The 13,807-nt window shown below is 44.6% G+C and overlaps 1 protein-coding gene across 7 annotated transcripts in view; it reads right to left on the bottom strand.

Moving 5' to 3' along the window:
* Positions 1-9,598, bottom strand: part of LOC118507974 (zwei Ig domain protein zig-8-like) — a 48,582-nt gene extending 38,984 nt beyond the window's left edge. For 2 of the 7 annotated variants that reach the window (XM_036047308.1, XM_036047312.1), the window contains exons 1-2: positions 8,967-9,595; positions 6,396-7,012 (exon numbers count right to left, since the gene is read on the bottom strand). The gene's annotated coding sequence lies outside the window, so the exon portion shown is untranslated. Of the gene's footprint in view, positions 1-6,395; positions 7,013-8,188; positions 8,613-8,956 lie in introns of those variants that run through there. The other 5 variants (XM_036047313.1, XM_036047307.1, XM_036047310.1 and 2 more) reach the window with 5 other exon arrangements.
* Positions 9,599-13,807: the final 4,209 nt, after the last annotated feature.

Raw genomic sequence — 13,807 nt, 5'->3', positions numbered from 1 at the left:
GTCCACGCCGAGTTAGTGTAGTGCGAGTCCGCCGCTAAAAACTTCTCTTGGTTATCCAGGAAAAAAGGTTAGCCGCCTGATTCAAGCAACTCTGACAAGGCCAGGAATCTGCGCGGAGATCTCCGAATCGACCATTCCTTCGCATGGTCGGTTCAACAACGGTTCGTTATCGAACTAACACCTCTTTTACATAGAATTGTATGCTTCAAGCTTCACTTCACAAACGAATTCCACATTCCAGACGCACCCTTTTTGACATATATGACCTCGACTCGACACGCTACAATAACTCTTTCTCCCTCTCCCGTTTCGCCGAATCCATTTCTATTCCCATTCCGATGAACACCAACAATGCGCAAAATTCATCCTTCGCGGTAAAATCCTTTCGCCGTGATACCGAACAGCAAGGCTTGTTGCTTGATCGTGCCGCGTATGTAAAACTTATTGACGAGAAAACTAAATTTTAATTACCGGAATTCGTAACGCTTTGATCACAGTTTTCGTTCTAGGTATTTGGCAGGTACCCCGGCACGGAAACTTGACAACGCCATATGCTTCGGTAATGCTTTCCACTCCAAAATATCGAATTTTAACCTGTGATGACGTACGGATGCCGGCACCGATTCAGATGCTACATCACCGACCCATGCAACTGGAAAGTGTAGCACATTACGAAACCGAATTCTTTCCAGTGTTTTGTGTTACATCGAGTAGCGAAAAAATCTCTGTAAATTTAAATGAAAACGACTTAAACGAAATCACTTAAAGATGTTATTCGTAACTATTTTCCCTTCACCAGGACGAAAATGGCTGCGTTCGAGATACACAAAGGGAGGAACGAATCCTTACACATTTTTGTCCCATGCGCTCGAAATACAAATCTTTGTGCAGCGTACTCACCTTCATCTCAAAACCATTACAACAAAACCCCCGTTCGGTAGCTAGTCCCCAGCACTGGCCAGCCCGGCACACTTGAAAAATGATGCAAGCTGGGGTAAGATAAAGGTTAGCAAAAGCGGTGCGCAACAAAAAAAAAGAATATAAAGTACGTTGAAGTGAAGTCCCTGCTTCCACAAGCACCCTCCATAATCGTCCTCGGTGTGCACTCCACACCGGGGATTGGGAAGGCATGATGGGAAGCTGGGAACGGGAGGCCCGGCGAAAAAGGGAAACGGGAATGGATTGTGTAGAGTGTTCTGTGTCGTGTCGCCTCGAGTGGATCCCGTAGCACGAGTGGCCACTTGTGTCGGATGAGCCGAGGGAAGTTGTCACAGTCGAGAAAAATCTGCACCGATGCCCCACCGCGCACACACACACACACTCGGCAAATCAAATGCATCGCATCCATCTTGCCTTCGTACGTAGTGCCTGCCTTATTCAATTCCCGTTGACATGGTGCTCGTCGTCGTCGTCCGTTGCTCTGTGTTGATGTCCGCGCAACACACATCCCGAGCGAAAGAAATGTAGCACGAGATGAGCAAGACGGGCCCAGGTTAAATTGTGGAGAACTGACTTTTAAAGAACCTAGCAAAATAGAAAATACACCGACAGACGTGCAGGCGAACAAGAGCTGGGAAAAAGGTGACAGCTGAGAAAAATCTTCGCATCTTGACTTGAGTAAGCAACAAACAAATGTGTACTTTCTTCGAACGAGCGTTGGTTTATTATTTTGCCCATCCAGCGCCAAGCAGTCCCAAGCTTCCGATTTCGATGCCGAGCTTGTTCCCGGGATATCTCCGCTGCAGTGTGAAACTTTCGGGCACAACACACACACTTGTCATGACGCAGCACGCCGGAAAAGTTGCGTCCCGAAGCTCGAAGTGTCCCGTTACTTGTGTTGGGTCCAACAAAAGAGAAGGAGAGAGAAAGAGAGAGAGAGAGCAAGAGAAAGCGACGAGAATCATTACCCCCGAGGGGAATTTACGGTTCTGACGTGCCAACCATGTCCCAACTGGAAAACACTGTGGTGTCACTGTGCCACCGGGAAAACCCGGAAAAAAACGCTCCGAATCCATACACCCGTAGGCCCGCCCCACACCCAGTCTCGGAGGATTACACGTAGAACTTGTTGAAGTTCTGTTTCATGACAGGGTGTGACAGTAAAATAAATAAACGTAACAAAACCAAGCAGTGCGTTTGATGGCGACCAGAGTTGACTTCTAATGACGTTTCCGGGCCGAAACGAAACGAAAAAAAAAAAACGGTGGCAGAAAACCACGGCCACGGGTGTCGGGATGTTTTTAGTGCCCGTGCACGTCATCGTAGTAAATTGAATAATTCGATTGCTTTCGAAACGACCGAAGCAATCACGAGTCTTTGAGCGACGGGGATGACGATGACGCGTGAAGATGAAGTGCGTTCTCCTCGCGCGACACACGCCGACACCACTTGTGGCCACATTTTCACTTAGTATCGTGTTGAGCTGGGGGGGTTGAAAATAATTAGAAAAAAACCTCCCGCTCACGGAAAGGGAGTCTCACAGCCGAGTGCAAGTGGTAACGTGACGTTATAGTGGTCGTATGACACTCGCAGAGCAAAACATGCGTAATGTCGGTGTCAACTATCAGTGCGTGTTTAGTTATTTCAACGTGAGCTTGGAAGGAGCGGACGGTGCTTCTACGAGAGCTGTTGGTCGCCGGATTTCTGTTGGTGTGCTTCTTCTGAGTCCCAGCCACCCTCAAGCAGGCAGGGTCATAAACTGCCAAGAGATTGGTATCGTAAAAGGTAACGCTTTCGCGTGAAGGTTGATTCTTGCCTTCCCGAAGGAAAGTTCCCCCTCCCCCTCACAACTGCCAGCTCACTTCACCGGGAGGGGATTGTGGTGGCCATAAAAGAAGGTGTAAACATGACACCCTCGTCGCCAGTATTATGGGTTTCGCGCAACAGATGTGTCCTGTGTCGGCCAACAGCAGCAACACCGTTGCGCCTGAATTATGTGTTTTATTTCTGCGCCTTTCGAGGGTGGCTAGTCCTTGGCCAGTGCTGGTGCAATAAATCGTACCACACTTTGCTTACTGCAAAACCTGGCCAAACACCGTTTACTTCACCCAGTGGTTCACCGGTGGTTCATTGTCGTATTGTGGTCGCGCGTGATGCATTTGCGTATGTTTGGGGAGTGGACGAAACAAAAAAACAAAAAAAAAATCTGCCTGCTTAAAAAGGCATTAGTTTTAGAGGAAAGTTATCTTTAATGGTTTATAGTTGTGGTTGTGAAAAAAACGAAATGGCGTTTTAAGGGAGCTTGATGATAAACGCGGAAAAAGACGATTTAATGGTGGTTGTTGTGTGTTTGTGTGGAGAAGCTTGATAAAAGAGCGGCTCACGTTCGGAAACTGGAGCTGGCGTCCAGCATTGATAGATATTTAAATGGAAAATATTTGTGTGAGGATTAAAAGCATCAGAATATTATAACCAATACTTAAAGGAATGCAATATTGATGGGGGAAAATTTTAAAATTATTTTCTGAGAAGCTTTATCAATTTTTTCTACCGTTTGAGTGGGGAAAATTGTAAGGTCTTACATACACTAACATACTCTTTTTAAATATATATTTACTAAAAGCACACTTCAACATATAGCTCGATGGACTAAATTTTGCAGTAGTTTCATATTCAAAATACTTTTTTAAATTGTATTTTAATCCAAAATCGCTCCAAACTTTTTACTCCCAATATTATCGTGGACTGTAGCTGCACCTGTTGTAAGCTTAAATCTTGTAAAAATACACAAACGTTTTTCAGATAAACCTTTTCGAAGCTCGTACTGTTATTTCTTGGAAGTTATTTCTCTTTCTTTGCTAATTTGTAGAATCTGAGTAATGTTTGCCCATTAAGTTTCGTCGAATAAGCTTCTTTTTTGTCCAGCAATATGAAGACCAGCCAAGTGTAAGGAAGCGTATTGTGGATAAGATATTTTTCAAAAACGCCATAAAACGCTCGTTCAGATTTGAACGACTCTGAATGATATATTTCTTAAGAAATATCGAGTTTCTTCAGAATTTTTAGGAAGATTCATTTCCTGGGAGAGAATACCATCAAGGAGAAGATTTTTGTTTGCAGTTTCTTAGGTTTTTTCTGATCTTATCACAGTGGTAATTTAGAAATTCTTTAGATTTTAGAAGGTTTAAACGCTTTCTTTTAAACTCCGAATTTCCAGTCGCTAATCATGAACTATGCATTTCAGTAAACATTTTTGGTGACAAAACAATAACCTGATCAATAATCTGAAAAAAAACTCATCTTTAAAACCCGTTGATAAACAGTTAAAATGTGGAGTAGCCTTTCCTTGTAACTGTTGGCTTTGAGATTATGATGATTGACGTAAATCCGTATACAATAATCTTTGACTTGCGTCAATCGTTTTTCTTGCTTCAAAACACTTCTTAAAATACTTTTTCTCTTAAATCTCACTATCAGCTCTATGAAAGATATTGCTACAAAGCCTTACTGTTTGTAGAATTGGTTGTTCCGTGAATAAAATCAAAAGGAACGACATCTCATCTACTGCACATCGACCAAGATGAGAATTATAAGCGCTCAAATGCGTGGGATAGCTGAGAGCATTCTCCAGTGTCGAGAAAACCTCAACCTTCTTTCTAGATCGATTTGCCTGTCATTTGTTCCCATCGATGATGCATAGGAATTCTGTCAAAGAGGTTTGCTCAAGTCATTCTAAAATCATCTAAAAAATTCTACGAGAAAGAACTGTCACAAATTAAATTTCATGAGGTACGAGGATGAAGTTCCTCATAGCCAAATCTAAAATAAATAAGATTAAGTCTTAAGACATCCTCGAGAGCAAACCAACTGGAAAACTCAATATATTCTACTTTTAACATCTTAATAGCCGTCACCGCTTTTAGTTCACCTCAAATAATCCGACGACAGATACCACTCTTCCCAAGGCATTTGAATCCTTAAATGTTAAGCTGCTCATTAGCATAAGACTAACCAATTATAATCTATGCCAGCCCATGGAAAAAAAACATTCGTTCACTCCTCTTACATTCGTTTCAATTTTAATAAAGTTCAACGCAACGTTCAAAGACAGAAACAAAACCAACAGCTTCTCAGAATCATTTTCGTTTGCAAACAACAAATACTCATATGGGTGCGCACTCCCTTTTAGTCGGTTCGCCAAACTCACAAATGTCAGCGTGTAACGTTATCCGCACGTGGTAAAATAAAACGCTCAAACCAAAGGTTCGTTCGTTTGCTTGCTTGCTTGCTCAGCCAAAGAGTATGGTCGAGCCGCCTCCTGCCTTTGCGTTCTACCTGTTCCGCGAACCAAACCGTGGCGGACCGCACCCAAACATCAATTAAAACGAAGTGAAATCCTACTCCATCCGTCCCCGGGATACCTAGAAGGACCGACCAGTTGAGGAACAATTCTCCGAATGCATCCGTACGCAACGAAAAAAAAAAAACCCACCTCGGCTTTCGTCAGCATCCAATCGACAGTGCAGGCGGAAATGGAGGTGGGAGAAGGGCGAGCGATTTAATTATTTCCGGGGCATAGAGCAAAAAGATGTCCCCGTTTTAAACCCTCACCCCACCCAACGCATTTTAATAATTCCTTTTTATCCACGCATTTTCCATTCTACTTACAGATAAATTACTCCGAACCCCGTAGAACCCCATGCAAACACCAATTTGACATTGTCTTTCCATTAATTATTCAAGGCTCTCATTAATTAGCAGCTAGCACACCAGGCCTGCCGAGCCCAACACAAGAAGAAGAAGAGGAGGAAGCCAAAAAGAAAAGAAAAAAGAAAGGCCAGCAAAAGAAAGCAATTTGGCGGAATGTGCGTAGCATTTGAACTTTGCTGACGGTGTCTTCTAATCTCAAGGGGTTGGCATTTCGGATAAAATGATGGATCACATCGGTGTGCCAATAAGGCTGGGAAATGGGGGAGGGGGGGGGGAAGGGTTGCTTTGGGAAAGGATTTCAATCAGCCTCGAACTAAATCGGCAGGCCTTTTTCCTCGTCTTTTCTCCTTTTTTTCCCTTGTCTTTGGTTCGTCCAAATTAGACGATCATATTTTTTAACGATCCTAATTTATATTTCACACTGTTGCACCACTCGCTTGCCTGATTGTTGGGGCGTAATGATAAAACAGCACGCATTAAAAGTGAGACGAGGGCGGTCGCCGTTTTGTGTGGGGTGGGTTGAATGTTGGGTGGATCTTTTTAATTTTTCCTACACTCGATTAAGGGATTTTCTGTTTTTTTGTTTTAGTTGCGAAATGATTCCATAATTCATATAAATCGCTTCAATTGACGGTGGCAAGCGCCACCAGCGATCGGAGTAAAGTTATGTAAGGGCTGCAATAAAATTGATCCATTCACACATGATAAGTTTAATGACGCACAGTATGGTGGTCAGATTTAGTTACCTTGTTTTTGCTGCTTAGCTCTCTAGCGCTTAATTGTTTTGTTCTCGCTCGATGTAATAGTAATATGCATATGTATCCTTGCTTACTGGAGCTGCTGATACTGCTTCTGAAGCTAATGAATGCGAAACAACGTACAACACCGATAAAAAACGTGGGGAGGGCTAAAGTTGTATGTAGATTATTCCTTCTTCGCTTGTCGTGGCAATTTTCCACTGCTCGAGCACACACACACTTGCTGTGCGGGTACTTAAATTATCCAAACTCAGTTTTCTGCCGGGGTGAAAAGTGCGATTTTATTAGCGCACAAACACACACTCACACACACGCGCCTCGGTTTCTTCACAACCCGAGCTCGAAACGCCACAACACGCTGAAGGTGTACTGCTTTATTTTGGATTTTATAATATTTTTCCCACCTTTTTCTTCCGGGCGATGGGGCCTCGGTCTAGCACTGTGCTTTTTCGCTTGGTTGTCTCGTTTTTTTCCCCACCAACACTCACACACACACACTCCCTCACACAAACACAGTAAATTTAGCACACAGAAGCGATGGAAGAAAAACACTACTACGGCATTCGTTATCTCTCCCGCTCGGTTGCTCACAGTGATCTTCTTCCCTGTACGGACGGTGTTTGTAAGAAGAAGAAGGAAAGAAGGAAGGAATGAAAAAAAGCACAGAAACAGTTTTATTTGCATTCAGCTTCACAACACTAACACGCACGCAAAAGGATGCTCCCGAAAAGCTTACACGAAGCAGTACACAAATATCAATCTCTCTCGCTCTCGCTCTCTCGATTGTGCTAAAGTGCTTTGCGCTCTCTCTCTCTCTTTCTTTCACTCTATTGCTGTCTCACTCTCGCTTGATAGTGCCGTTTCACTTACACCACTAACACTCACTCACACACACACACACGCATCCAATCCAACCGAAAGCTCTTCTGCTTCTTGCAAGATCAGATCAGATTATGTAACGCACATTCACAGCGGGCAGTCGAGCGGGGTGAGCGAGAGAGAAAGAGGGGAGAACAGTTAGGTTTGGGAGGAATTGGTCCTTGTTCACTTCGGGTGGTTCGTTCGAATGTCGTAAACGTTGGGACCACCCGCTTGGCGACCCCGGAGGCGACCGATTGATTTCGTATTCCGTTTTGCGCTAGCAGGCTCGCACCAGCTTGGGCTGCCGACGTCACAGTTTTGCTGCCGGTTTAGCAAGAAAAACGCTCAGCAATGCGCTGGCAGGCACCATCACTGCCACCACCACTACTTATTCGCACTCTAATCTTGATGAAGCAAAAGGCGGTTTTGCGGTAACCGTCGCCGTTGTTTGGTATTTTATTTGCATTCGGTTTTAACATCCTCCCCGGCACAAAGATCGCATACACACACTCACACACAAGCACATGTTTCGCCTACACAGGCACTGCCGAGAATTGCGTTCACATTCCACGCTACTGCTGGACACGCACATAGGGCACAAGGACGCAACAAAAAAAACGGACGCCCTACTTCAAAGTACCGACGGGACAAATAGCTTCGCCGTTTTTTTTTTGGCGGTGCAAAAAATTGTGAACAAGGTTATTCTGTATTTTTTTTTTTCGTTTCGGTCCAACCCCTATTGTTTTGATGATGTTGAAGCGTGTTCTTTATGCACCAACACTAAATAATTGAACAAGAGCTTTTACGTTCGGTTCACAATCAATACCGGTCGACCCAACCCGGTGTCTGTCTGATGGAGGCGCATGGTGCTTCACGAAGGAAGCGAGTTTTTGGGCGATTAATTTTTAATGCAAACCTACCCGAACAGTTTACATGAAGATTCTCGTTTGATGTTAGAATTTACACGATTTTTTAGAACAACAGTTCCTTGGGAAAGCTTTCTCGACAAAAACAACGTTTTACGCTGTACGCCCCTAAAGGTATGCAATTCGACGTAATACTCATTTGAACAAATAACAACGTAACCGGTACGCTGGCCATCCACCACTACACATTGCTATTGACCCGTGTATTTTTTTTTTCGCTGTGTGATAATCCGGATCGTATGTTTTCCTTTCTTTTCTTCTTCTTCATCAACTCGAGCTGCTCGCTACATAACGCCACACAAACGAACACCGGTCTAGTAGGCCTTCGCACTAACGTGCTTAATTATACGTGTGGCGGAGTTAAATCGTTCGCTCGATTACGACGCGCTTTGTTGGCCTGCTTCGATGATAATCCGCTTAAATGACTGAATGGCTAGAGCCGTCGCGACGCAGCAACGCTCCGGACCAGGAGAGAAAGAAGAAGACGACGACGTACAAGAGGAACAAAACACGCACGAACGCACGCATGAACGCACGCCACGCACAGGTCCGGTTCACCGGAGCCAGAAACCACCAACAGCCCGTTCAAGTACAGCTCAAGTTCACCTTGTTTTCCAGTGCTAACTCGTCTACTTGACAGTTTGGGTTGACCCACCAATTGCGTGCGTGTGTGCGTGTTGTTGTTGTTCTTCTTCTCCTAGTCTACCGTTCCAAGGCTCTTCACTATGGAAAGTGACACAAAAAAAGGCGACACAAACTCACACATACACACCCTTTTTATGCACACACTATTCGACCGCTTGCGGTCGGTTGTCACATCAGCTTCACCACGGGCACCATAGCTTCGGTCTTCAGAATTTCCACACACGAAACTGATGACATTCACCACATCGGAACTGCGGAAGCTGCACACGGCTCGGACGGGGTTTGTTTGCCTTTGTTTGTTGCCACCCAATCCGCGAGGGTATCCGCGTTTTACACAACTGTTTCCCCACTAGTATGAGTGAGCGTTTTTGCTTCTGCTTTTTGCTACTGCTGTCAGGCGACGAACACGCTGGCAAAACTATGGTGACACATACACTTCAGAGCAACGGCACTGCACTCGCATACACTGTGCGCACGGTACGGATGCTAACACTCGTCTAACGCACGCAGTCCTAGAAATTCCTGGTGCTCCGCTTGGTAGACTATGAGCGACCGAGCGAGGGTTTTTTTGTGTGTTGCTTCTCCGTGCCGTGGCCAGCTTGTCGGGGGCTCTGCTTGTTGGGCAATCCGAATCCGAAGCCCGTGCTCAGTAGGCGTTGTGCGAGCGTTGGTGTGAGTGAAACGGGACGACGTTTGTGGGCCTCCTTCCATCACCAAGGATAGCTGGCGTGAGAGCGCAATGAGCGCGCACGCTCACCTTCAGCACGATGTGTGTGCGGTTGACATCTCGCGCGAGGACTCTCGTCGGGCAGAGTCCTCATCATCACAAAAGTTCCCCTGTGGAGGATTCGATCGGAAGGTTGAAGGTGAGCAAAACATTCACCCGATAGCTCTCGACTGCTGGTCTACTGGGATTCTGTCACACGCATGCGCGCCGCTCAGCTATTGTTTGAGGTACGCTCTCTCGCGTTCTCTCGCTCTCAATTCTAGGGCTTGCGAGTATTGTTGGAGAATCAAAGGTTGTTTGGATTTTTGCAACCAAACATCCCAACAAAACCCCTCAAATCTGAGAGCTTTGCTGTTCGCCTCTATCTCTCACGACCGCTTTTTCCCTGCCTCCCAAGCTCCGGAAAAACACCAGGTCCAGCGTCCCTGACCGTCCCTGACCTAGCCACCAGCGGCTGGTTGTTGTAGTTTCTGCTAGTGCTGCAGCGTCTTACACCGTGCCCGTAGTGCTCGGTAAATCACCGTTTTAACATGTTTGCATTTATTTCAATAGTCCGGGGCGATTTATTACGGTCCACATCCTGACGGCCCCTTCGAACCATCTTGGGCGTTTTGTGGGGTGCTGGTGGTTCGAAAGGAGAAAAATAATCCTCCCAACCCCCCACGTGGGGTGGATGATCGTTTCGCCGCATTGGACGTTGGGTCTTGGTGCTTTCACCCAAGCAAAGCAGGGCCAGAAGTGAGCACCAGCCACCTTCCTTCCAGAAAAAAACACGATAAGAATCTGATATCCGATTAAATAAGTCAAGCAGAGCACAAGTAACGGCATCATCACCATGAACGGTGCCGCACACGGGCAGAAAATGAAGTTCATTCCGGATGCTCTTACGTAATGCAACGAAACGGACGCCATCGGGTTTCCCGGAATGCGTCCAGTCATGTGGACACTCTCGTATCGCTTCGCAAGCCGGGTTCGGAATCAGTTCTGGTCACTTGAGTCGGTTACAGTAATCTTGCTGAAATACCGAGTCCGTCCGTCCGGTGGGACTCAGAAGGGCAAGACTTTGGTGGTTATGGGCGTAATGCAGACGGTTGGTCCGTGGATCCATTAGAAGATAGACGCACTACGCAGTGGATGCTGAAATACCGCTCCATACCCGGAAAAAGGTCATTCTACCCAGGCAACAAAAAAAATCCCATTTCCACGTCCTCGTGACAACGACCCAAGGTTCGGTGGTTATGACGATGGATTGTCCTGCATGGCGTTCGGGCTCATGTTTTATTTTCGCTTCTTTTGCTGTGTGCGAGAGCTTCCTGTCGCAAAACTGGCCGATTTTTCTCTGTCAAATTTTCCACGATTTACCGACTGGGTAATGGGGGGGAGGGGGGGGGACGGGAGGCGTGATAGTGACGAGCAAAACAAAACTCCCAAAACTCACACCTACCCGGACCTCCATTCTCCCTTTCTCACCACAGTCACATCAATAAGGAGAGCAATCGAATGGAATTGCGAGCAAGGAGCTGCTTTACCCGAGCACAAGACAAGATGAGATGAGTAAATTGCTGCTGCTGTACGTACCTGGAGAGCCTGCATTTTTTTTATTTTGGAGCGAGAGCGAGAGCAAGGTTTGCTATAAAAATGAGCGAGCGGTGGTAAGAATGCAGAAAATGTGAATTTTTGAGCACGGGAAGCGGTTGGGCGCCACGAGACGGGGAAATGACCCAAAGAAAACATCCGAAAATGCGAATATCACATACATTCGCACACACACACACACAGCCTCTAAACGACAAATGACATAAAAAACGTAAGGGCGAAATAAGAAGAGAAAAACACAGGAAAACATCGCTTCATCCCTCGAGTCATGAGAGCACCCGCACTCGAGAACGGACGATCGGACGTTTGTTACAGCCTTTTTGTTGCTTTGCTTGGGAAATGCTCCGTACCCCGGTAACGGCAACGTACGGAACGGAACACAGCATAATGTACAAACAACTTAATCATCAGCCCGTAGCACTGTAATGCCGGTCTCCCCTTTTTCCGCGAACCTGCGGAAGGTGGGTGACTGACTGTCGAGGGGAAAGGGGTTGGTTTTTGGGCGATCGGTCACAACGGGTAAAAATTTGGGCATCGAAAGTTTTCGAGAGGGATAGTGTGTTGCACTGGACTGGAAAAGTGTTTTGCGGTTTTGAAAGATAAGCGTAGGTAAAACTATTTTTCGACGTCATTACATTTATAGCTCATTTGCATTGATTAATGGCAGGGGTTTGAGCGTGCCATATCGCAATGGTATTGATTATTTTTCCCTTTTTTCGTCTATTTGAATGCAGATATTGACGGCCGGTAACTCTTTAATCAAATTAATTATAATTGAAAATTTTTTGGAGGAAATCTGTTTTTTAATCAAATTTTTATTTTTAATTGGTCTGCTTTTAGTATAAAATTGTTCCTATTACATTTATTAAGCTGTTTTATACATTTTAAAATAAATATGGATTCATTTAAAAAAATAGTAATTTCTGTACTATTAAAAATCCCTATTGCCACAGATGCCTCTTCAACATTACTAAAAGTTGTAGTTACATCTAGAAAATGAAAATTGAAAATAAAAAGAAAGGCAATAGAGAAAAAGACGAAGAAAGACGTTGAATAATGAGGCAAAATGTAAAATTTAAAAATATAACGAAAAAAACACGAGGAAGAAGAAAGAGGTATGTTACTTTGTGCAGAAAAAGAATATTAAGAAACAATACTATACAATGAAGAACAAAACAGAAACAGAAACAGCAGAGAAAGAGGAAGAAAACTGGGAGGAAATGGAAAAATAGGAAGGTAAAAAAGATAAACGAGTATTATTCAACAATTAATAGGAAAATCAAACGAAAATGAAGGGCTTACAGTGGGAAACAGTGGGAGAAAATATGTTTAAAAAGATAAACTTTCAAAAGTTTTGAGAAGGAAGTAAAAGAAGAAAATTGAAATAAAATTAGAATAATGAGAAGTAAAATGAGAAAAGTTAAAAAGAAAACGAAGAAAGATAAATTATAATAATAAAAGGTGAAGAGAAAAAGAAGAAAATAGCAAGAAAATAAAAAGAGTAAATAAACAAATAATAACATAAGAAAAAACGAAATTAACAAAGGAGGGGAGAAGAGAAGATGCAGAAATGAATTGAGCTAAGCTTTAGCATTTTACAGAAGCCAAAATTAATGAAACTCAATGAAGTGAATAAAAAAAAAAATATTATCGTTTGATTAAATTACGATGAGAAATGTTAAAAAAAACTACGAAATTCAAAATTTCAACTTTACAAATTTGCGCTACACTCATCGTTGTAAACACCAGTTCTACCACACCATAACCCATTGTTCGGAAAGTCTAAAAGCTTAGCTTGTTTCTTTCTCCCTCTCTCCCTCCCTTCTCTCTCTACCACGCCTTCCACCTTCACCAGGGGGGGAGGGGGGTTCCGCGTAAAACCATTCCACCGCACACGACACGAATCCGACAGTCGTGTACATCCTAAATGCATATCCTAGAGGCAGAAATTGTTCTCAAATTTTCTCCATTCTTCTTGCATTCCCCTTGTTCCGTGGGTCATTCCCCCCCCGTCGCTCCCTCCCCGTTTCGGCTCCACGTGGCCGTTACTGGGCCGATCCGCTTAGCCGGACTGATCCATTCCAGCAACCATTTGCTGTCCCTCGTCAGCGGTCGGACGTGCGAGAGACCGTGTCGCGCCGAACGGTGAGGGCCTATAGCCACAGCATGGATTTGGACCGACTTTTATCCAAGTGACATTTAGAGGGGGAAAGAACGGAAAAAAGGCGCAGAAGGAACAGAAAAAAAAAATCACCAACCCACCAACATTGCACCACCATTTTGTTCTTGCTTACCACCGATCGTCATTCACCGTCGTCGTCGTCGTCCGTGGTAATGGTGGACGATTTTTGCACTTTTAGGGTGCTCACACAATTCTACACGATCACTTCACAGCACTCTGCCTCTCTCTCTTTCTATGGTCCGGCAAAGCAACTTTCGTCCACCCCGATTGAAATGTGGCCGCTTGTTTCTCACTGCACCAAATGCGATGTTTGGAAAAAAGCGAGTGGCAAACACACAGAGAAAGAAAAAAAAGGCCCACACCAGCCCGTATTACTTTTAATGAACAAACTATTCATTAGTCGCCGTATTCGGCGGAAATTCGTTCCTGCTCTCGGTAAAACTACTCAATTTATTCTTATTGT

Source organism: Anopheles stephensi, chromosome 2, assembly GCF_013141755.1.
Source record: "Anopheles stephensi strain Indian chromosome 2, UCI_ANSTEP_V1.0, whole genome shotgun sequence".
Lineage (NCBI taxonomy): Eukaryota > Metazoa > Arthropoda > Insecta > Diptera > Culicidae > Anopheles > Anopheles stephensi.
The sequence above is the reverse complement of the archived record's forward strand: the minus strand, read 5'-3'. Positions and strand labels throughout refer to the sequence as shown.